General features: G+C 41.0%; 1 long non-coding RNA gene across 1 annotated transcript; it reads left to right on the top strand.

The window, feature by feature from the left end:
• The first annotated feature begins 4462 nt into the window (after positions 1-4462).
• On the top strand, positions 4463-9479 carry LOC146392775 (uncharacterized). The gene is made up of 3 exons (XR_014801270.1): positions 4463-4735; positions 8951-9154; positions 9244-9479. It is a non-coding gene; the product is annotated as an uncharacterized LOC146392775 (long non-coding RNA).
• The last annotated feature ends 16420 nt before the right edge of the window (positions 9480-25899 follow it).

Raw genomic sequence — 25899 nt, 5'->3', positions numbered from 1 at the left:
TGCCCCCTGGTGGCTAATAAAAAGAATGCATAAGACGGAGACAAAAAGCTGAAAGTTTGCTCTCTGCAACTCAGGGTGAAACATCTCAGTCCAGAGGTGCACGAGAAGATGATCTTGAAGGAGAGATCAGCCAAAATTAAAACACTTAAAAATGCTTCTTAGTTTCCTGCTCATGCTTTAAAACCAGAACAAACTGTAAATTTTTTATCTTTTTTGCATCATTACGGTTAAGACATTTTTGCAGGACATGCGAATAGGCTGAGACTGAAGGACACTCACACAGTAATATCTGTAACAAAACAATTCCTAATCTGTTTTATGAGCTATAAAAGGCATTAAGATAATAAAAGAGCATTTAAAAATGTAAAATATGACTCGTAACATGAGAAAAGAGCAAAAACAGTTACTTGCAGTTTAAAAATAATAAAGCAGAAAAATTCAGAATGAAAAGAAATAAAAGTTGTAGCAAACACTTCAGCTCCTTTTTTTAACCTCTTTCTTTACTCAATACATAAATAAATATCTTGTTGTAGTCATGAAGACTTTAAACAAGCAACTGAGATCATAAACTAATCAGGAAAGAGAACAGAAGGGTCGTTTTCCCCCCAGACTCACAACCAGAGGAGTCGCCCCCTGCTGGACATAAGAAATACCGGGCGTCCCTCTTAGTTTTCGTTCGTTAACTCTGTTCTATGCATTTTGTGACTCTTACAGAAACTGAAACTGTGTTGTGTGTGAGAAAAACATAAATGATTTCAGGCAGCGTTCAGGGAGCCGCTCTGAAGACCCAATGCCTTTTAACAAACTGATGAAACTACCGTCCACTCGGCGCGGTCTCATTTACTCCTTCTTCTTCCTGACATGTTTAAACTTTGTGTGTGTGTATGTGTGTGTGCATAAACTCAGATATAAGGCACTTTGAAAATTTGTTCAAAATTGAACTTTACAAATAAACTTGAAATTGAACTCGAACACCTCATATCTGTAAAAGGACCCGCTTCTTTGTTGTTTTGCTGAGGAACACAGCAGCTATTTTCTCTCATATGTATTTTGGAAGTGATACAGGGGCAAAATGATTGGGTGTCAAAAAAGTGATTCAACAGTGGAACAACAACAACCGAGCTTTTCACTGAGGAGAAAAGGGAAAAACTGAGACATGCAGGTGTGTGTGTGTATGTGTTTGCTCTGTTTTGTCTGTTTTGTTTTCCTGCTCTGAGGCTTTATACATTTTCATCCACCTCTGATCCAGACTCAAGGTGATAAACATGGAAATAAAGACCTGCCTTTGTATGTTTTCATTTCCTGTTTAGAAGCAGCGCAGGTCCTTTTCTGCGAGCGCTCGCACAGCTGAACACCAAGGGCACGTCTATCTGACATCCTGCTAATGGCGAGAAAACATCCATTATTCACTCAAATTTTAATAAACCCGTAATGGGAGGAGTTTGAAATGAGAAGAACCTTGAGAAGGTCTCACCTTGTTCTGCACTTTCATTTCAAACTGCTACCTTCAAACCTCAAACTGAAAATTAAAAGTGCAATTAAAAGCAGCAGTTGAAAAGTTTGCAGACAAGCAACCTTTAGGATCTGCAGCCAGGCTGTGTGTGTGAATGTGTGTGTGTGTGTGTGTGTGTGTGAGTGAACACACCTGTCTTACCTGTCGCATCCTTGACTGAGAGTCTCGCAAACTTTCACTCAAAGCGAGTGATTTGATGCTTCCGACAGACAGAAACGGCTCAGGGATTCGACATCCTTCACTTTCCTGTGCGTTACGCCACAGTCCCAAAAGTATGTGGACACCTCAGCAGCACACCTGTGAAAGTGCTTTTAAATAAAAAGCAGAATCCCTGTGGAATAAAATAAGAGCCTGAAAAGCTGCCACAAAAATTTGTTTGTTAGGAATATAATTGTGACATCTGTGAAACGACTGAAGGAAAAAGTAAAAACAATAATGCTGTCAGTCAAATTAAACACAGCGTTGTTTACTTTGTGCTGTTTTTTCTTTTTTGGTAACTTTGTCAGGATGAGCACGAAGACTGGGCGGGCCGGTGAAACAAACACACAGCTTCCAGGTCGTAGTGGCTTAAATCTGCGTTCTTTCTAATGGCCACCAGGGGGCGATTCCTCTGAATTATTGGACAAATTTATCTTATCGTATTTTAGATTATGGTATAACGTTAAGAGTCAGAAAGAATGATTTTCCACAGACACCTCTGTTCCTGTCATAGATTTAAAACAACAAGAGTCGACTCAAAGTGCTAACCAAAAATCTCAGAAAACACATAATAAACACACAAAACTCACATAACCATCATGAGCACAATGAAAAGCAAAAGCAGTAAAGTTATAAGGAAAATTTTATGAAAAATTAAATGGAATAAATGATGATCAAACCAAATAAATAAATTAATAAACAACGTACAAATGGAAACAACAGCTGATTGAAAGAAAAGGAGAATGCAGCACAGTGTAGTGATCACGTTTAACAAACATATGCAGCAATATGTGACACAAAATCAGGATAAAGCCCAAAATGTTTTAGTTTTAACTGTTCCCTGAAATTTAAAAACTTCTAGCCTGAAAAAAACCCATGAAAAATCATCTCTCTTTTTTTAAAATTAATTTTTAATTTGATGATGTCAAACTGTGTCTGTTCTTTGCAAACAGACAAAGAGTCGCTTGTAAATTATGAAACTTTTGATAAAAACTTTTCTATGGACGTGATCACAGTCGAGCATCACAGGCTAACATTAGCGTCACTGACGCATAAGCTTCGCTAGCTGACCGGTGCCAGAAAGAGATTCCTGACGTTTGTGTGTTTTATGTGTAAAAGATTTATGGCAGGGTTTCATATAAAGTGAAGAAATGGTTTGTTTTGCAAGCATCTGTAACTAATCCAGTAGCTTTTGGTAACTTAAAATATCTTTATTGAACTGTGATGCCGTGTTTGTTGCAATTTGCAAAAACTGACTGGAACTTCTACCTCATCACAGAAATCTTCTTTCTGGCTCATGTTTGACAGATCATAGACCCATAGCTAAACAGGGTTCCGTTTACTGCACTTTACAGTATACCTGACATTATTCAGAAAAGTGAAGACAACAAACAGCGTAATGTCCGACTCTGTGTGTGTTGCTGCTTCTAAGGTCCTTTTAAAACTACCAACATTTCTTATGATTAAAAACACTGTAAGAGCACACATACACGGTGTAGATGTGTGGCTGAGGTCATAAATGTCACGTAAAAGCACACCTTGTACCTGGGATGTAAAATAACAACCACACGAGCTTCCAGGGAAACCCAGTCACGACTCACAAAGTCTGTGAGCTGTGACTACTACGGTGCACTGCGGAGGAAAGACGTTTTCTTAAGGTGGATTAATGAATTCAACACCCACTGGAGTCACTAACTGGAGCTAATTAAAGTCACTGAACTGGACCTCTCCACTGTGTTTGTGCTCCAGTTTTCTGAGTAAAAATGGTATTTTATTAGTCACTTAGCACTAATTAGCAGGTATCTGTGTGATGCACTCCAGCAGTCTGTGGATGCAGTTGGATGGACGTGTGTAACCTGCACATTCAGACACATTCGATCACAAAACGATTCAAATCGCTGTGAATAAAATGCAGCTGTGCCTCCTCCTGATGCAGACACGAACGGTTCGTGGATGAACCTCAACCTGATTCCTTCCCCACATCTTTCTAGTCGGGCTTTTCACGTGGCGGTATAATGCAGTTGCCGCCCCGCAGTAACACACTGTATTAAATAAAAAAATAACACCCAGATGGAGAGATGGGCAGGCGGAGAGACAGCCGGTTCATTTCCAGCGTCCAGCTGAGCAGCAGCCGATCTGTCTTCCAGCTCCTCTCACATTATTTTATGGCACTCGGCTCAGCGGGGAGCAGAAAGCCTCTGAGCCAAACTGTACCTACTGCTGGATGAATTTCCAGCTCTGAAAATATTACATTTCCTTTGTGCAGAGATGGAAATCAGTATTCTAACCCAAAGCAAAAATATGATTAATTGCTCCCTGCCTGAGTCCATGCATGAGGGTAATAAGCCCGACTGGAGGAGTTTCGCTTTTCAATTCAGCACTGCTTGCATATGTGCAAATACATTTTTTAATGCATGCAGTACATTAGAAATATCCACAGAAAATTGAATTTAGATAGTTACATGTGTAAGTACCAAACTCATTTCAGATGAGGCTAAATGAGATCAGAAAGAAAAGGGGAAAGAGTGTGCAGCTCTTTGATACAGCGAACAAATAGCAGCGCTGAAAGGTCCCATTTTTCTTTGACTTTTTTACACGCAGGCTCAAATGCCAAAGTCAGGGAATCTTTTCATTAGCTTTGGCCTGAGACGCACGTTGAAATAAATGCACCCTTTTCTCTTTTTTCACTGTAATGTGTGTTAAATATTTCAGAGATTTCCAGATCCTTTCACAGAGCGCAAGAGAGGAGGGTGGCGGTGGAGGAATGAGGAGCGACGCGTCAAACAAGAAAAGAAAATGCTGAGGCGAGAGGTTGATGTGCTCCACTGAATATTTTTCTCATTGTGTTATCAGAAAGCAGATAATGTGTCGGTGTGTTTGGCTGTCAGCGAAGCCACAGAGCTGCGTGTTCGGGCCTCCCGAAGGCAGATTACACTGAAGGAAACAACGCTCTGACTCCAGCAGCCGCTTTGGGTCAAAGAAAGGAAACATCTGATGATGCCGTTTGTGAGCTGGGACTTTAAGGTGAGCGAACTTGGCTGTTTTAAGCGGCAATGTCTGAGCCGGTCTCTGGGAGCAGCTTATTATTAAGGCGTTATCTTTGCGCTCAGGCAGGTTAAACTCTAAACCCAAATACTCAAAGTAGATAAACAGTAAACTTAATATTCTTAATAAAGTTCTCCTTAATCCAAAAATTTGAACTCCTTTGACATTTTATTCCTGTCAGAGTTATTTAAACTTTAATTAATTTGCAACTTAAGTAAAAACAATTTTTATTTGATTTATTTAACCTTTATTTAACCAGAAAGATCCCAATGAGATTAGAAAAACCTATTTTTCAAGGGAGACCTGGTGATTTAACCCTCAAGTGACTGAAATACCCTTTTAAACATCTCTGTTTGTGTTTCCGACACCTATAATGATTCTTTCATATCGCCTTTAACATTTAATATCTTTTAGAAATTCTTTATTTCAACATGTCTTGAACAGTAATAGCACAGTGTGTTACTGGAAGATGCCAAGAAAATACTGCTGAACTAAAGAAAAAATTTAATGCTTTGATTTAGCAGAACTCAGTGTTATTGAGACTATCGGCTACTTTAGTTTTATCAAGTTTTACATTTCATGTTTTTGAGTTTTCCAAAGTCCTGATGTTTGATTTTTGTTTAACTAAGAATGATTACGAAAGTGAAGAATAAAGTTGATGTTTAACCCTTTAAGACCTACCATAGAGCCAAGTCCGCCAGACCTTATCTTTATATTTTTGCATGCTGTAGTGCCATTTTTGGGAGCATTTCAAGTTTCTATACATCAATACAACCGTTATATCCAAAATTTTAATAATATGTATGCATTTAGTCCATAGTAGCTACATACATTGCAAAAAAGTGCAATAAAGTACAAAAAATCATTGTAGTTTTTTTTTTTACATATATTTGTAGTTAGAGAATTTTAAGAGGTTTATCCCTCAAAACTGTAAATACAAAAAAGTTGCACAAAATAGTTTCCCACCACAGGAAATTTATTTTGAGTGTCTTCATAGTTTTATTTTTGAGATACACCAATTTTGATGTACTGCAGGAAAACCGAAAATAAATATTATAATGCAAATTTTCAAAAAACCCCAGCATGTGCTTCAAAATAAACTATTTCCAGCAGTGCAATTTTAGTTCTAAGCCAGATACTATTCAGAAAAGCATGAAGTCAAACATAACTTTTAAAAACACCGGCGTAGGCTTATAAGGCCCTGAAGGTAAAAAACTACACGGGAAAATGACATAACTTCCGGTTTCGGGCAGGTAATGGCGGACATGCAATACTTTGCGCTGACATCTATTCCAACGTAAGAAGTGTTATGAACAGCTGATCGGATTGGCAAAGTGTGTTTCTGGAATATTATGTTTTTGTCGCTGCAAATGCTTTTTACAAAATTTTTGCAAGGCCATAGATTGAAGGAAACCATGACTTAGGACAAGCTGATGGCATAAAATGTAAGTACAACTCCTCAGGTTTCATATGAAAAAAAAAATTATTGGGCTAGCTTATGTGGTTGCAGTTCTACAGGGATTTAAAAAATAGTTACGCAAAACGGAGCGTGCCTGCTCCGACCAGTCTTAAAGGGTTAAAGTTTCCAGTTTAGTAAAACTTGGTACTTAAAGTTCATCAACATAAAAAAATTAAGGCAACCGGTTGCCTTAATTTTTTTATGTTTTGCTAACGTCTTCAGGTTTACAGAGCAGGAAAGATAAAAAGTACATCGCTCTAGAACTTTTCCCGCCACGTTCATTGTCACTCCGAATCAACACTTTCCCGCCAAAACATCGATTTGAACTTACATTGTTTCTTTTCTTTTTTCTATGAATATGTTTACATACAAAAGATTGTTTTTTAGTGCACAATCCCACCAAAGACACCAAACAACTCCCTCAAGGTGGTGTCGGAGAGGCGGATGTTGTCCAAGATAAAGACAATGTTGGATAACACCTCCCACCCACTCTATGACATGCTGGTCAGTCACAGGAGCACGTCCAGTGAGAGACTGAGATCACCGAAAAGCACCACTGAACGACACAGGAAATCATTCCTGCCTGTGGCCATCTCCCTGTACAACGCATCCACTTAACACACTGTTTACTGCTACAGCTACACATGTTTCTTTTTAGCTATTTATTAATAAGTGACTTTTATGTGTATATATATATATATATATAGATATATATATATATATATAGATATATATATATATATATATATGATGTGTAAAGATGCTCCAGAGACAATCCAGCACATAACAGCAGGGTGCAAGATGCTAGCAGGCAAGGCATACATGGAACGCCATAACCAAGTGGTGTACAGGAACATCTGTGCTGAGTATAACCTGGAAGTCCCGAGGTCAAAATGGGAGATGCCCCCAAGGGTGGTGGAGAATGACCGAGCTAAGATCCTGTGGGACTTCCAGATACAGACGGACAAAATGGTGGTGGCTAACCAACCGGACATAGTGGTGGTAGACAAACAGAAGAAGACAGCCGTAGTGATCGATGTAGCGGTTCCGAATGACAGCAATATCAGGAAGAAGGAACACGAGAAGCTGGAGAAATACCAAAGGCTCAGAGAAGAGCTCGAGAGGATGTGGAGGGTGAAGGTGACGGTGGTCCCCGTGGTAATCGGAGCACTAGGTGCGGTGACTCCCAAGCTAGGCGAGTGGCTCCAGCAGATCCCGGGAACAACATCGGAGATCTCTGTCCAGAAGAGCGCAGTCCTAGGAACAGCTAAGATACTGCGCAGGACCCTCAAGCTCCCAGGCCTCTGGTAGAGGACCCGAGCTTGAAGGATAAACCGCCCGCAGGGGCGAGATGGGTGTTTTATATATATATATATATATATATATATGTATATGTATATGTATATGTATATATAATATTCTATTCTTAGTTAGTGTATTGTCTGTGCAAAAGCACACAAAACACAATGGAAATAGGAAAAAACAAAATAGAAATAGGAAAAAACTGATTTCCAAAAGTACAACGGAAGTGTTTCTGGGGAGACAATAACCCGACGGACCAGTTGCAGGAACCCAAAACATGGTAGGTGTGTTTTATCATGATTCATATAATACTGATGACGGATTTTTAGGCTAATAGTTAGGCTAACACACTTACCTCTCATCTTTTCTTTTCTCACAAAACCGATAGATTCTCCACTTCTTTTAAGTGTTATTGTCTCCCCAGAAACACTTCTCTTGTGCTTTTGGAAATTCACTGGAGTCAGAATTCTTTTTTCAGTGTGTTATACCTCAAAGCTTCTGTACCACGAAGTGAGAAATTACCATCGAAAACATATAATGTGAAAAACTATACATACATTCCACACAACTTTCAACTAAGAAACATTTTTATGATTAAACCTTTGTTGCCGAACTTCTCGTCATTTTGCATTTAAATCTCTGTCTTGATGCAACTACGTTGTTGTTCCTGGAGGAATTTCTGAAATGATGTTTTAAATCTATGAGTTTCTGCCTGGACTCTGAACGGAAGTAGTTATTTTGAATTTTTTGTATGAAGATGACAACAGATCTACTATTTTCTGTGATTTGTCAGTGTTAATCACCACTGGATTGTTAACAGATTGCATTATATTTACCAACTTGTCCCCAGCCAATCACAGACTGATAGCTGTCTCCTGTCTTATTGCTGTTTTATCACTGTCTTCATGCTGCACCATTTCATATGCAATGAGACTGCAAGTTTTTTGTACACGTTTGCAATAATTTTGGATGTGCTGTGGTCTCCAACTACTGTTCCCCTTCATGTGAGCACATGAGGGGAAATATTTTATGTGAGCACAAAACATTAGGCATTAGGTTTTGTCATGCTAAAGCATTCAGAGGTCATTGATAATTTTCTTAGACTGGCTCGTTTAACATCATATTAGATCAACAAAGCTGTGACACCACGAGTGCAGTGAGTTGATGCCTGTTGTGTAAACATAAGGACAACAATTATTTGCTAGGACTGCCTCCTAGCAAAAAATTGTTGTAATATAAGAGTAAAATAAGAAGAGTGAAGTGTTTACTCAGAGTGATGCAATGTTTAAAATATGAATACTAATGCACTGCAAACTCGTTCCAACCATTTGTAAGATTTTATTTTTGTGCTTTGGGTTTGGGTTTTATTCTTCATCCTGCAGACTGTCTACATATTTAGAAATGGAAAACTTTTTTTTCTCTGCATTTGAAAGAGAAGCTGGAAGCTCCTGGATATCAGCCATCAGGCCGGCTCTCAGTGCAGCGCTGGATTATTCACACATTCGACCTCCAACCCAGAACAACAACAAACAGCTCAGCACTCGGCGCTCACTCCGCCCGGCGCTCGGCAGATTGGACGATTACGGGTCATGACACTGAAGGTTCGGCAGCAACGTTCATCTCCCATCTCCTCTGAGGTCAGAAATAGACTCCTCCGTCTCAGTTATTCCTCCCATATCCAGAATATTTGACATTTCCCTCTCACACGTTCTCTCTCTTTCTTTAGAATTACTTTTTATCACATAGTAAAGAGCATGGAGCGACCCGAGTGCCTGAAAGCAGAGCAAAATAACACCTACAGGGTAAAACTGAAGGTTTCTTTATATTTACTGTGAAAGATTATGTATTTTCATTCTGAATGTGAATGACTGAGAAACGTGGCCTGTATGTGTTGTATAAAAATGTTTCAGTGTGTAGTCTGAGCTCATGTAGTGATTCACTGTCTTCTAAAGAGGTCATAAAAGTAAGTTCCTCTATTACTTAATGACCAAAATGTCCAGTTTACGGGAGTTTAAAGGTTAAATGAGGAGTGGATAATGAAGAAAAGGGGGAAGAGGAGGAAGTGGGTGCGTGTGCCTGTCGCCTGATTAGGAACATCTTATTGCTGGTGAGTGGCGAAAAAAAGGAGACCGTCTCGCCTCATGATTTTGCCACAGTTGAATTTGAAAAGTGTCTAAAAAGAAGGAAGAAAGGAATGAGGATGAGAAAGATATTATTTAGGTCCCTGTAATGCTGCCAAAATACCTCCACCTCATTGTCACCCCATCAGTCCCAGCTGGTCAAATATGCTGGCTCCACACAAGAGGGACCTGAATATTGAAGGTTAGAGCACGGGTTAGAGTATTTTGAAATACTCTATGAACAACAAGTAAGCCTGCAGTCTGATAGTGAAGTGCTCTGATGGGGTGATATGGTACATATGGTACATTAACATAAGATGGGGCCTGATTACTGACCAAGTACAATAATCTTGGTTTTTCTGAATTTAGAAATAAATTACAAAGTCAATCAGGCTTTACAACCTTTAAGGCATGCCTGGAGTTTAACTCCATCATCTCCCTTCATGGGTTTATTGCATAGCAATAAAATGTATGCAATATTTTCTACTAATGTTAGCTAAGAGAAGCATGTATTAGTCCCAACATAGATCCCTGTGGAACTCCATGACTGACTTTTGTGTATGAGGAAGACTCCTCATTCATATCGTGGTCAAAAAAGACCCCAAGGATCCTCACAGTGGTGCAGCCTCAGATCACTCAGCTCGCATCCCTACAAAAGTCAGACCTACAGGTGGCAAACCAGGCCCTCATTATGGTTGTTAATCTTAAAAGTAGTTTCTGTTTAAACTGATTTGAAGATTTAAATGTGGCATTGCTCAGAGAGGAAAATCAGAGATCGTTTACAGAGGAAGACACTGACTCTGTGGTTACTGAACCAACACGCCGCAGAAGCTGCAGCGTTTTAACACGTGCAAATGTTTGACGAACAGTTTAAACACTTTAAAACGTGCAGACAGAAAGACTAACCCCTGCTCCTGTAAAGAGCTGACGACGATTTTTCCACACAGAAACAGAGTGGGGGGATTTATGTGTGTAAAGTGGAGGTTAAGCAGGATTTTTGCAGCGTCTGTGAGCTCAAACTCGGCTCGCTGTGCACAAACACAAACTTCAACACGGCTAAGAAGAGACAGGATCAAAGCGACCGAGCGTTTCGACGGCGTCAACTGGGAAGTGCTCCAAGAACATCGACATCAAATGAAGAGCAGGAAAACATCTGAGGAGGGATGGGGGAGCACCTCAAAGTACATCCATCACCCAACACCTCCCCTCAACACACACACAGACACACATACATGCGTTCTGTCTTGACTCTCACAGTGTTTGTGTGCAGTTCAGGTGTTCATCGTTTGAAAAACACCCTCCTTCACAGTCAATAATTCAGTTTCTGAGCGGTAAAAAGGATTTTTTAAAACTTATGTAATACAAGAAAATGACATGATGTTATGGTATCCCCATGGTTTTCAATCATTTTTATGGAAGAAGAAGTAAACACAACCATAAATGCATGAACTGGACATGTTGGATGATGGTTACAATGAAGTCATAAAAACATTGCTTTCAAACTGAGTTTGAACAAGAAAGTGTGCAATATTTCAAATATTTTCATCGTCACTTGTGGCTTAAAGTTTCTGCTTTAAGGTTGTCAAAGCTGTAAAGCTTCCTCAATGGTTCAACCTAAAAATCAAGCGAATACGAGTGAAAAATTACACGAAAAATCAAAATCTACAATTCAGCTTACCCACCCAACTCTTGTAAAAAGTCATTGTAGAGGAAGTAAGTTCATCTCAGTAGAAAACAGGTAAGAGTAAATATATAATTTGGTTTCATTCACCAGATCGATTATACACTGTGTGTCCTGAATATGATACAAACATATTACAACATAAGCACTTTGTATTCTTTGAAAATCGCCTCGTCACACAGGATTTGAAAGTGAATCTCAGTAATACACAGCAGCCTTATGAAGACAGTTTAATCTCCTACATATGCCAAACCTACCACTCGCAACCTCGCCATCTGAGAGATTTAAAACCAGCTGGGAAAACAAGTTGGCTTTCAAAATCAAAAGGATGTGAGAAGAAAGTCTTAAACATACACAAACGTGTTCAAGCTAAGAAAGTGTACAGACTCCAAAGTGAAAATACACAGCATACTGTATATCCTGATGTTTCAGCTGCCTGTCATCAACGCCACTCCTCAGAAAAAAAAACTTTTTATCTTCTTTAACCTCACAAGAGCCGGAAAATATATGAATTATTATCAGAGGCTTTAAGAGAAACTTTTTTGTTTCATTACAAAAGAACAAAAAAACCCCAAAAACACAACTTCCTGATCCAACCAGTACTTTAACACTTGGAAAGGATAATAACCTCACGTGAGGTTAAATGGTGACATTTTGTTTTGGAAATCAGAGTTTTGGAAGTCTTAGCCATGGCGAGTCTGCTCGGAGCGAGGCCTCTACTGGAGCTGCAGAGGAGACTTCAGGGTTTCAGAGGTAAGTGGGGAGGTGAGGGGAGGAAACACAACCCGAGTGTTCGAGCCATCATAGCGGGGAGCGTGAGGTGCTTGGACAACAAGATGGACAAGCACAGAGACCTGATTCAGACCCAGAGGGAACACTGCGTGTACACGTAGCACTTCCTGCCACCCACCAGAAATAAAGGAATCTGAATGCAGCGCACCTCCAGATAACAAGAATCTTTATCAAGAAGCATGAAGAAAAGGTGCTGGCAGGGGACAGGACTAACCAAAGCCAGGAAGCTAACCTGAAGCCTGAAGAATAACAGGAAGAACATGAACAGACAGCATGAACCACACAGGACTTCATACAGGCTGACGGACGATCGGGGAGACACAAGGGAAAGACACAGGAAGTAAAACTAGCACAAGATGTGAAAAAAGGGTAACTTTCAAAGTAAAACAGGAAGTTAAAAAAAACCTGGACACAGAACTACTGAAGAAATCTGATGATTCAAAACTCAGAGAACAAATAAAACCATGACAAAATGTTTTGCTTTCATGTGCTAATTTTATTGTTCTCATTGTTCATCTGGTTATTGTGCCATTGAACAAGACTAGATGGACATTTGTCTCTGACACTGTGGTTAAAGCAGTTAAATAATGGCAGCTTTTTTCACCATCATTCTTTAAACAGATCACAGACACTGACTTTCTTTTAGATTTGATCTCCAATTTAACCAAAAGTTTTGATGGCTCAGTTTAGACTGTCGTGGAGCTTCAGTGTCTGCATTAGGAGGATGGAGGGGTTGCAGTTATTTATTTTATTATTATTTACTTTTACTTGGTGATTTATTTTACGCACTTAAAACTACTTTATTAGGTTCAGCAAAAGCTGGATTTTGAATGGTACTCCAAGACTTTAACACCTCGACAGTCATGTGCATGTGGTCATTTGGGAATGAAGGCTCCGTCTCTCTATGGGACCTATCCAGTGTGTGAGGCATGACAAAGACGGTGGCCTGAATATCGGTCTGCCAGCGGTGCAGCCGTGTGACCTGCTGAGGGAAGTCGTCGTCCTTGTTGTTCGAACCCAGTTTGAATGGACTCTCTGATTGGATCAGGTGAAGCAGAGGTGATCTCCTAACCTGGATAACCTGGCCCAGCATCTGCAGCTGCTCCAGCCCAGCTTCCACGAGGACAGAGACACATCATCTCATCCCACTGGGCCTGCACTGATGTGATTTTACTTATTAAGCTCCTCATACTAACGGAGCCATGTTAAATAAATGAAGAGTAAATATAATAGAATAAATATTTCTCTACATTTCTGAGCTGTTTTGTTTTGTGATATTTGATTTATTTTATTGACCTAAGTTGTTTTTCATGTTTTGGCTGCTGCGGTGTGTTACCTTTTTGGGATAAATAAAAAATCATCTTATTTTTTCTGTGCTTATTTTATGATTTTCTTCTCATTCTTCTGGTTATTGTGCTTCTCTTTGATGTTTCCTCTCTATAGGACATAATTTCATGTTATATTCTCTCTTATTTGTGTATTCCGTCCTTCGGCTCAGTAAGTGGTTGGTAATCTATACGCAGATTTATCAGCTGTGGACATTTTATTTCAGTCATTTTAGTTCACATGTTATGCTGGAAATGATGAATACTCGCCGTAATCATACCCACCCACTTTGTGTTTCATTGTGTCTCCGTCCTCTCTCTCTGTGCCTTATCGGCTCTCCACCAGGTTATTAGTTCCCTTGCCATTGCCATGGCAACAAAGCGCTGCGCCTGCCTCACCACTATCCATTATGTTTGAGGAGAGAGAGAGGGTGAGCGAGGGTGAGACACATAGAAACGCAGAGAGAGAGAGAGTGATGTAGTGGAGTGGAGGATCAAAGCTACTCGGTCACTGCAGCGATGGACGAGGATGAAACCAGCCGAGTCTCGTTCTACTCCAAACCATAGTGGACCCCCTCTGTGTGTGTGTGTGTGTGTGTCAGTCCATAAAAATGCGACTCAAACGTGTTGTTGTGTCTTAATCTTGTAGCAGTTGTGACTCATTAAGGCCTAAATTTACACATCAGCTGAATCAGATACAGACACACTCTATAGTCAAAGTATGTGGACGCTGCTGTCCTGGTTGTCAGTGCTACAGCAGCAGTTCGTTTGAACTGTGATCTTCTCTGTTTTTACGTTACAGTCCTCGTTCCTGCTCCAAACCAAAAATTTGAAACACGATGGAGGGAAGCAGTTTGCCATTACATGCTACAAAAGAAGGAAAAATTCACTTCACGTTCCCATTGGCAGGATCTGACACAGGTAACAAGTTACCAGCCAGTGAGCACACAATGGATAAAAGCCTCCTTTTTGGCTCTGATAATGACCAGACATTAGAAAATTTGCTTCACATTTTATTTAGTGGGACCTGAAACCATGAAGTCTTCAGGAAACTGTTTAACTGAGGTCACAAAGCAAAACTTTCCTCCATCCACTTATCCCGTTCATGGCTGTGGTCGGACTGGAGCCTATCCCAGCAGCCACAGAGCGAGAGGTCAGCCCAGTTCCTGGGCTAACACAGTGAGACAGGAAAAAAAAAAATCACATTTATGGCCAGTTTAGGATAACCAGTTAACCTAACCCCATCAAACCCCGATGACCATTAAAAGAATGCAGATTATTAGACTTAGCTGTTAAATCTTTTACATTGTTGATGCTTTGGCCAGTCTGCACACTTCCATCACTCATTTGAGCATTTATTTTGATGCTTTATTTGATCAATTTTAACTTCAGTAGCCACTAGAACATGAAAACCGCACACACAGAATAAAAAGACATAGTTTTGTTTCATTCTCTGTACAGTGTTAAATCACACTGGACGTGTTTCAGAAGGATTGCTTTGGGTCTTTTACTTTGAAATGTGAATATGTTGTTCCTGTTCCCTACTTCCTGTCATCCTCATCCTTCCCCTGTGTCTGTGGTTGGTTTCCAAATACACTAAAGCTATTCATTACCCTTAAAACATAAAGTTGACCAGATGCCATTGTTAGACTGCCTATCTATCAGATGGCGTTTCCAGTGTAAGCAAACCGTGTATGCTGCCTTGGTTTAGCCAGGTGTGGAGCTCCAGTGTTTGCATGAGAAGGGTGGAAGAGTTGCAGTTATTTATTTATTTTTAATATTTACTTCCACGGTTACTTGCTTGTTTGTTTTAGGCACTGGAAACTATATTTTTAAGTTCAGGAAAGCTTGTGGTTTGGATTTAAATGTCCTTTTCTAATTTTAAACCTGCACATTGGGCAGACCAAATACAACACCGAGCGTCCAAACATCTCCGTGAGGTCATTTTGGGATGAAGAATCCATCTTACTGTGGTTTATACCCAGCATGTAAGGCACAAATACAAAAAGACATCCGAGGGCGACCACGGCTTTGACAAAACAGCACGTTTTTGTGCGTAAGAGCGAGCTGACGTGTTTTCTGCAGCCACAGACTTTATATCATGTCCTGCGTGTGTCAGAGCTGATTTATCGCCACAAACATGAAAAAACAAGGAAAATAAAAAGCACATTCTACGGAAAGAAATTTAATTAGGAAACTGAAAGGAGGACAAATCTATTACATTTCCACGTTTTTTGCTGCCCCGTCACATGGACCACTTTTAATGGAAGACTTAATGTTCAGTCATTATTCATTTCAATTAAATTAAGGACACCTAGTGTTTTATGTCAGAACTCTGGAGTGCCCATTTCAGATTGGTGATGTGTCTTGGCTGCACACTCCACTTCATATGTGCCATTAAAATGCTCAATAATCCACTTTTGTCTGCGTAAAAGTACAAAGAGCGAAGCCACAAATCCAATTCACCCTCTCTTTGATGCAGATGCTGCTGCTGATGGTCTCGGCCGGCATGTGCCTGGCCTTTCCTATTATTTGCTCTTACTGCATATAGATTTTATGATGATGTGTGTGGGCTACTCACATCCTGTGAACTGCAGGATGTATTTTAATGCATCAACCAAAAGCTGCCTCCTCCTCCTCCTCACCAGGCCGTGTAACATCCTGTGGAGATCTGTGACACTTCATTTTCTGGACCACAATTTCCACAAAGTTATTATTTGAAAAGGATAAAATCAAGTTCCCATCGACAGAAACGAATCACAGAGCCAGGAAATGAAGCAGGGTTGTAGATATAACTAGAAAATCCACTCATGGTCATCGGGTTTGACCCGTGCGATTGTCAAGTTCATGAATTGAGCTTGTTGTCAAAATGCTGTTACTCAGCTGAGTGTTCAAAGAGAGTTTCCAGGGTTGTGGTGGAGAGCTGCACCTGCTAATGTGTTAAAGCTGGATTCCTGCATTCAGTTTCTTTTGTAGATGATAGAATCGCTCATTTTCTGCTCATGTAAAAACTGCTGGAGCCCATTTCAGAGGAATGAATCAGATATTATGTGAAACTGCATGTAGTGCATCGCCTAAAAATTACAAAGACACAGAGCTACGGGAACAGCGAAGCTGATAAAAAAAATTTTAGTCTGAAGTGCATTGCAGATATACAGCTAATGATTATAAATCCCTATTTTTATCCCCTCCCAGCTGTTTTGGTCACACTTGTCCGAGAGCACAAAAATATAAAAACTTTAAATTGATAAGATTGGCTAATCTAAGGGGAAGTAATGTATCTACTCAGTTGAGTATTAACTAACTGTAGTTTTAATTGTATCACTGCTTTTTGCAAGATTTTTATAAAAAAAAAACACCTTGTTTTGATTAGCCTTTTTAAATAGCTAGCTACATCACATTGTTACTTTAAATATATCTAGCTCAGTAAGACGTGATGTTTTTAAAGTAATAGCTAATATAAAGATACAGCTAGGTTAGCAGGAGGAGATTTGCAAATAAAGAAGCCCTACATTAGTTAGTTAGTAAACTTACAGCCCTGTTAAACTTTAAAGCCACTAATGTGTGTTTTGGTCCTTGTCTCATCATGGCCATGCAGACGTTACCCTTTATTCTTAGTGTTTAAGATAAGCTAGGCTGGCTTAAGAGACCACTACTAACATGGTGTGGTGTTGGTCTTCCTATCCAAGTCACCAAAGTAACCCCTTGAAAGCAAACTGCACTGAAAAATCAGATTTCATAAAAAACCATGTTGTAGTTAATCTATGATTGCCATAACTGGATATGGAATGACTTAGCTGCTGCATAACATCAAGTTTTCCTGCACTGAAAGATGTGTTTTATTATTTGTCCTGTAACTGAATGTGGTGGAGACAGGATCCAAATCCAGACTAAAAATGTATTTTCAAAGCAAGAACACAAATAACATTATTTAAAAAACTAATAAACCAGTGGATCATCGAAGGCAGGACAACCTCATGGGCCGGTGTCCTGCAGGCTTAAATGTGTCCTTGATACAAAACAGCTGATTTAAATGGCTAAATTACTTCCTCAACATGTCCTCAAGGCCTGGTAATGAACTAATCATTTGTTTTAGGTGTGTTGACCCAGGGTGATATCTAAAACCTGCAGGACACTGGCCCTTGAGGCCTGGAGTTCCCCACACATGATCTAAGACAACAAAACACTAAAACTGGCTAACAGGTAAATAACAGAGAGGAAGGGCAGAAGGAGGAAAACAAACCATCTAACAGTGAAAACAAAGTTGGATGATTATGAGGCAAGACACAGGTGGTAACAAAGCACAGGCGGAGACAATCAGCACCAGCTGAAAATCTCTAAGGAGAAACTAAAACAGGAAGTATAACCAAAATAAGACACATGAGAAAACAAATTTTCAAAGTAAAACAAAATGACAAAAACACATTAACTAACATGGAGACATGGAGGCTAACATCAGGGTCACCAGCTGACCACCTCAGGCTACATGACCCATCAGATAAATTGATATCTTTGCCTTCAAAGACATCAGTATCCACACCGTGTCTTCTGTGACTCTTGGAGTGGACCTTGAAAATTTGCTTGTATTTAATCAGAGCTTAAATATATTTTCCAGCATTAAAAATTCCATGTTTATATTTCATGTAGTCAGAGTTATGTCAGGTCAAAATGTTGGAAACACAACATGAATTGAAAGCATGAAATTTTAATCCACAATGTGTAACATGCTGCAAGGCTTCATTAAATGTACCAAAGTTACAGTACAGAAAAAACAGCTGATTCTGAAGGGGGTCAGGCTGGAAGTTTTTCCAGATTTGGCTGATTTCATATGGATTAACCCACTAAACACGATTATAGAAGGCAAGGGAACAGAGAAGGCATGGGGAGAAAATAACAGTGGAAGCAGCTGAAAACCGTGGGGAGTGTGACAGTCTCACTGTTGTGGCTTTGCAAAGGACAACCTTTAATCCAGTTTGTTGCCTAAAGGAAGCAGAGCCTACAAACCAAAAACCCCTGAATCTTGCTGATAAAAGACATAAAACTAGCTGTGCTCTGGTACCAATTAAAGGTGAATTAGCAGAATTTTTAAACTGAAGAAGAATATTAATGAAGAAATCTCTTATGCATATAATGCAGCATTATCCACCCAAGTGGAAGCACTGGGAGCGAGGTTGGCCCCCGTCTGCCATGCACCTACGTGGCGTGAGATGATGACGCTGTAAATTGATGCGCTCTCTGAAGAGTTTCCAGCAAATTTCAGCGAGAGGAAGAAACAGATCAGTAAGCAACATTAAAAAAATATATCAAGCATGTGAAACGTGTCAGTTAGGGAGGGAGTGGAGGGAGAAACCTGGAAAGCTACTCAGAGTGAAGCTGCGGCACTTAGGCCCAATTAGAATGCATATTTTAAGTGGAGTTAAACCCGCTGAAATATTCATGATGTGCCCCACTGCTGCTGCAAGAGGAGAAGAAAAAGGAGGAGGTGGTGGTGGCGGTGACGAGGCGGCAGGACCGGCCTCTTGGGGGCGCCATGCTCACATGGAGTGGCTTAAAGAGGACATCACGGCTGTCCACGCAGAAGGAGCAGAGAGGGGAGAAGAGACGGCAGGTATGATGGACAGACGGACGGACAGAGAGGGAGAGCAGGGATGGGGAGCTGATGCTCTCATCCTCGCTGATTTATTGTACAGAGCAGCAACAGCGGCTTCGGCTCCTCCATCAACACACAGAGGCTCTGCTTGGTGTAACGGCAGCACAGACACAGTCATCATGTCTGAAGCAGGTTTTGTTCAGGGCGACACAACAGGGGATGCTTCAGTGTCAGCTCCCATCAGCGACCCGAGCTGACGGAGCCAGACTGCACTGAGCCACAGAGATGGGAATTATTACGCTCAAGCAGAAATCAGATTTTTAGTTATTTTAGCACAGTTACAGTTACAGCCCAAACCTTGTGTTCATTGAATGTCCAGCCTGATGTCATTTTGGCTTTACAGCAGATATAGCCTGCGGTGAATGCCTGTTTAAGGCATGAAGTTATATTTAGTGTTTATGCTAAAGACAATTACTCTATAATAGGTTGTGAATCACAAGGAAGACATTAAACTAAAGTGAACCTACATTTCTGTCCAGATATATTCACTAAAAGGAGGCACCATGAATGTGACATCTCTTCTCCTGCTCTTCTGCTCTGCTCAGACTTTTCATGTGTGGCAGCTGATACAGACATATAAACCTATTCTGCTTTAGATCTCCTCCAGTGACCGATCTTCATATTACACACTGCCAAAGTTTCAAATAATGAGGTAAGCAGTAAACCCACAGGAAGCTAGACTGCCGTTAGCTCATTTGCATATCAACAACTACGAACTATAGGTTACATAAATAAAGGCTATTTTAATTTTTCAACTCTTTTACTGTAGGTTAGAGAAAACCTTGACAAATCATCAACAACCCGGAGCATCAGGAGCAGGTCAGACCAGTTTTTCATGCTTGGACTAAATGCAGATTAAGCTGTGTTTAACTGTTAGGTGATAATCAGCCTTTGCTTTGTAAAAATAACTATCGGTGCTCTTATTAAGAATCTTAGGAATCTGGTTTTCTGAAAGGAAAGCACTGAGCTGCTGTTGTTGTCAGATCACTGCTGGCTTTCATGGTGTTAATAACATGTGACACAGTGAGTGCTGGACCAGTGCACCAGTTGGAAATTCTGGACACTCTCCTGGTCTCGGCACAATCGAGCATTAATAAAGAGAGCTCACCAGCGCCTCGACTTCTTGCATCACATTAGGAAAGCTCCCTCCCTCCAACCCATCCTCACCACTTTCTACATTAGGAATTATAGAGAGCTTAGTGCCCGCATCCATGCAGTAAGCCCCTTCAGAGATGTGTGAGGACAGTGAAGAGTATCACTGTGACTCCACTGCCTGCATGCAGGACTTTGCACTAGAACGCTGTCTGACCACAGCAAACAAAACCTCCTGGGAAGAGCTTCTGCAGCTTCTGGAACAGGTTCACCCCCGGCCGTCATGTAGCTGAGCGCTCAATAAGACCCCCCCCCCAACCCCATGCACACCAACACCAGCACTCACAAAAACATAAACACACTCACAGTGGACTGCAGACAGTACAACTTCAGTCAAACTTCAGACTGCTGTAAACACTCAACTTATTACAGTTTTTTCTACTCTTCAATCTGGATGACATCATGGAGAGGGGATATCCTTCATATGTCCATCTGAGGCACAGAAGCTCCTCCTACCTGGGGCAAGGGGGTGGAGCCAAAACAGCTGGATCATGAACTGAGAGGCTGTGCTGAGGGCCTGGATAAGATAAATAAGGATTATTTTCAATCATAAATCATACAAAGCTGTTCTATTTAAGCTGAGAATCAGCATGTGTGGTGAATGCTGGAAGATCTTGATTCCTCGAATGCTTTCTCTTCAAGAGTAGCATCGCTTTAGCTGTGTATATTGAGCATTGTGCTCATGTATGCCTTTGAACATAGTTTCAAATTTCAAGTTTCAAGTTTTATTGTCCTGTACAGATAACAGTGTAGCCACATTTATCCATAATGAAATTCTTTGGCTCCTCAGCTTTACATGAGCATATAGAGAGTGTGCAGTTATATTGAGAAGAAAATAATAGAAAATAGCAGTGGTAGTAATAAAATAATAATAATAATAACTACAATAAAAAGGAGAGGAAAAAAGTATTAAATATTAGAGAATTTAGTTGGTATTTACATTTAAGACTAGTTGGTATTTACAAGTTTGTGCAAGAGTATCTGCAGGTTGTACAAAGTTGTGCAATGAGCATTTAAGTAGCATTTGTTGAAGTGACAGTGTGCAGAGTCCTGTAATTGTAGTGAGTGTGTAGTGGTGTGTATGGAATGTCAGCAGTTCAAAAGTCTGATGGCTGTCCCTGTGCCTGGTAGTGCGGGTCTGGATGCTCCTGAACCGCCTGCCGGACGGCAGGAGTGTGAAAAGTCTGTGGCTGGGGTGAAAAGTCTGTGGCTGGGGTGGCTGGGATTAGAGAGGATCCGCTGTGTCTTCCTCATGCAGCGCTGTTTGTAGAGATCCGGCATGGCTGGCAGTTCAGTCCTGGTGATACGCTGTGCTGATCTCAACACCCTCTGCAGAGCTTTGCGGTCCAGAGCATTACAGCTGCTGTACCAAGTGGTGATGCAGCCAGTCAGAATACTTTCAATGGTGCGTCGATAGAAGTTTGTAAGAATTCTGGGGTTCATGCCGAATCTTCTCAGGAGCCGCTGTCTTGCTGCTTTTGTGATCACACCAACATGGTGTGACCAGCTCAGTTCCTCGCTGATGTTGATGCCCAGGAATCTGAAGCAGCTGACTCTCTCCACCTCTGCTCCTTCGATGTGGATGGGGGTGTGGGCTCCTCTCTGCAGTCTCCTGTAATCCACCATGAGCTCCTTGGTTTTGCTGACGTTAAGCAGCAGGTTGTTGTCGCAGCACCATGATGTCAGGGTTCTCACCTCTGCCCTCTGGACAGATCCAAAGACTTGAAATGGACCGTGGACAGATTTTACATGGGTTACATTACAAGTTTGTTATTATGGGCGTGGCCTCTTTGACACACTAGTTAGTGTGTGATGTCCCTCTTTTACATACAGTCTATAAATAAGGTTGTGGAGGACTTGATTTAAATCCTGGAGAACTTCAGTTCTCACCCTTGCTTGTGATCATGTGTATTTTGTTGAACATGTTCCTTTCACCTGAGCTGTGCACACTCTCTGATCAGTCTTGGTCATGGTCTGCTGTTTAGGCCTGCACTGAGCATGCTCTCTGAAGCCTCTTTGTGTTTCTGCTTGAGGGTTTTGATGCCGTGGAGGCCGCTGGGGGTGTTGACCTTGCAGTAGCAGGTGTCTTCTGTGGTCTGAGAAAACACTCAGCTCAGACAAGGGCAAAGTCATAAAAAAAAAGTATCAGGGAACCTTGAAAAGTTCTCAGAACGCATGAGGAGTTTTGGGTTTTTTTTTTAAAGTGTTTATTTCACTCTCATATTAAGACTGCTAACCAGTGCGTCCTTGGCCGCCTTCTGTGCAGCCTGTATAGAAACCTTCGGACAGTCAGAGCAGTTAGACATGACTTTGCTCTGAAACCTCTGAAGGCAAAAATTTGATTTTTTACTAGTTTCACACCATTTAGGGTTTTATTAAAACTTTTTCTTCAGCACAATTTAACTAGAGAAATCCAAACTTAAGAGTCTAGCAGCTTCTTTTTACCTGAAGTTCAACATCAGAGACTCACAGACTTTACCACCTTGTTCTCGTTTCCTCTTGTTCCCAGGTCTGACCCAAATCAATGATCTCAGTAAAACTCAAACAGCGTATATATAATTCACAAATACTTGCCTCTTGCACAGTGCATCCTAATGCTGAGGTTTTAGTCATAGAGTCAGAGTATGAGGACTGAAAGGTCCAGTGGGCCGTTTGGCTCACCTCACTCTGCTGTTTTATTAAAAATAATAAAGATAATCTACAACAGCCGTACTGTTGATCTCATGCTGAGGTTATAATTAAGCAGCAATGATGGGAAAGACACTGACTCTTCTGCAAGAAGCCACGCGGTTACCTCCAGCAGTACACATGCACTTAGTTACTCTCTAGGGGAAAAATGTGTTTTCCCTGATTGGTTGGTGAGTGGTTGCTGGAGGTCGTCAAGTGAAATTGGTGACAAAGAGGGCGCTGCACCAAAAACCTCCTCGTGATTGGTTTGTCTGCAAACGCTCACCAACGACGTGCTGAGTTTTACTGAAACTGGAAAAAAGTGACAAAAGAGGAAATCGAGAATGTTCACCTTCAAAGTGACAGTGTTGCCATGGTTACCCTAAAAAATACACATTTCTGAAGTCGCAGCTTTTATTTTGTGGGAGTAAGGTCTGTGTTTGCAGCTTGTGTCATGCTCTTCACAGTTTCCACACCGCTGAGCGAGGAGTTGGTGGGCGTTCGCAGGCTGGTCAGCGTCTTCCACACAATTTAGAAGCAACGGCGACGATCTGCTGCCGATCAAAGCAATCACAGCGGAGAACACTCACTCTTTCCTAATGACCGATGGTTATCTGGCAGTCGGCAGGTTGGTTTCAGTGCCTGTGTGACTAATAACCAGGTACTGTTGTGACATATGTGGGTATAACAAACTGTATGAGCTAATTTTACCTATAACTGCCAAACTTTGTTAGTAGAAAGCTGAGAGGGTACATAGAGGGTACTTCACTTTTAGAAGTAGTTTGTGGTTAAGCAGTTTTTTTTATTTCCTACTGAGTGAAGTGAGCTTGAGGTCTCTGCAGCCACAATAAGAGCAGGTTGAATTCAGTGCTTCAGCGCTTCCTTTATTGCCTCCTTTAGCAAAGGATACACTGGAGCATCCTTTATGAAACGAGGATACCGCCCCACAATGCAAAGCAACGCACCATCAGATGGTTAATGAAAACAGGCAATAAACTGACTGACAATTGATTACTGCTAGATTACTGCTGTGTTTCCATCTTAAAGCATAATGTGCTCACTGCTTTAGTTCTAGCAGCTGTTTCTATTTGTGGAAATGTGTCCTTAAACAGGGGAAATAGTAAAGATGAGTGAAGTTAGTCATCTGTTGTCCTTCTTTTCTCTTCCAACGATGCAAATGGTAGTTTAGTCGGTGCACAACTCAAACTGGAACATGAGGTAAATGTGAACTTTTAACTCATGTGCTTTTGACGACACCTTGAATTCTCACAGCGATGAAATAGCGTTTCAAGAAATTCTCTCAGCAACAAACTTTAATGCAAACAATGGGAGAATAACCATATGGTTACAGTCACCACATCATATCGTCTCCAAGATGATACAGTGAGACAACAGCAAGCCAAAGCTCACGTCTGAAACTCCTCAACATAATAAAGAGTCCTGAATTCCACTTTTTCTCTCACACTGAACACAGATAAACTAGCGCGAAGCTCTTGTCTTCCAAGAAAAAGAATAATGCCCCCTACTGGAGCTCTGAGACGTAACCAGTGGGTCAACACATGATCAACCCAGCGTTTCTGCTCTTTACACTCTGACTGCGTGTCCCTACATGTACTGCACCAACCTTAGCAGCAAAATAGCAATGAAGTGACGTTCTGGGATTTAGGGAACCGAAAACATAACTGTGAAATTTCTCATCTACCACATAAATAATACCTCAGGGTGGGCAAAGAATATGTTTAGGTAGCTGAACACTTGTAGCTTGTGTCTAAAAGAAAAATCCTAACGCTTCTAAATTCCCACACTTTGGTGTTTGAGGCAGTCTAAGTCTGGAACAACAAGTGGTTTATACTCTGATCCCTGTTTGGGAATACTTTCATCTGTGACAGTTTGACTGAACAGGAACTAAAAAGCCTCATGAAGAAACTTATTATTAAACTTATATCGTTTGTACATAATTTAAAGTGTGTAAATAGTGAGTTGACATAAAAGTACACGTAGTTCTGTCACCATGCTTTAGCTGTCAAGGTCAAGTTTATTTATATAGCACATTTCCAACAGTCCATGCTGTCCAAGTGCTTAACTATGTAAAATGCCACTAAAATAAATAAAATGCACAACAATGATGCAGTAAAATAAATAAATAAACAAAATAAGTCAATAAAAACAACTAAAACAACAACTAAGGGTGTTAAAACCAAAATGTTTAGGTCAACAGACCATAGAAATGTGTCTTTAGTAACGATTTAAAATGTTCACATGTTTGTGCAGATCCAATATGGGCGATCGTGGCGATCGTGGTTGGGAGTTCGCCTTGTAATCGGAAGGTTGCCGGTTCGAGCCCCGGCTTGGTTAGTCTCGGTCGTTGTGTCCTTGGGCAAGACACTTCACCCGTTGCCTACTGGTGGTGGTCAGAGGGCCCGGTGGCGCCAGTGTCCGGCAGTCTCGCCTCTGTCAGTGTGCCCCAGGGTGGCTGTGGCTACAATGTAGCTTGCCATCACCAGTGTGTGAATGTGTGTGTGAATGGGTGGATGACTGGTTGTGTAAAGCGCTTTGGGGTCCTTAGGGACTAGAAAAGCGCTATACAAATACAGGCCATTTACCATTTACCAATAGAGGGCTTTAGAGCGTGATGTCATGGGAGCCGCCATGTTAGTAGGCCGAACAAAGGGCTACAGGAGCGAAAGCACACGGAAACATCAGCTAGTACTTGCTGTGTTGTCGGTTGCAATGTTAGATCGCACGATCGGGAAGGGAATAAGCTGGAAAATGGTCTCTCTTTTTATCGTTTCCCCTCCTGGAGGCAACGTGAGGGATCTCATGTATCGGATGTTACCAAATGTGGACATCAGGCTTGGATAGCAGTGGTGAGACAAGCTGATATCGAGTTCTCTGCCATCATTTTTTGTTGGTGTGCTCCCGACATTTTCATTCCGGTAAGTTCTAAAGAAATTCATATTGCTCTTTTTAGGCTTTTAGTTTTATTTTCAATGCA

The sequence above is a fragment of the Perissodus microlepis genome, chromosome 2, assembly GCF_051167445.1.
Source record: "Perissodus microlepis isolate ML-2025 ecotype Zambia chromosome 2, ASM5116744v1, whole genome shotgun sequence".
NCBI lineage: Eukaryota > Metazoa > Chordata > Actinopteri > Cichliformes > Cichlidae > Perissodus > Perissodus microlepis.
The sequence above is the reverse complement of the archived record's forward strand: the minus strand, read 5'-3'. Positions and strand labels throughout refer to the sequence as shown.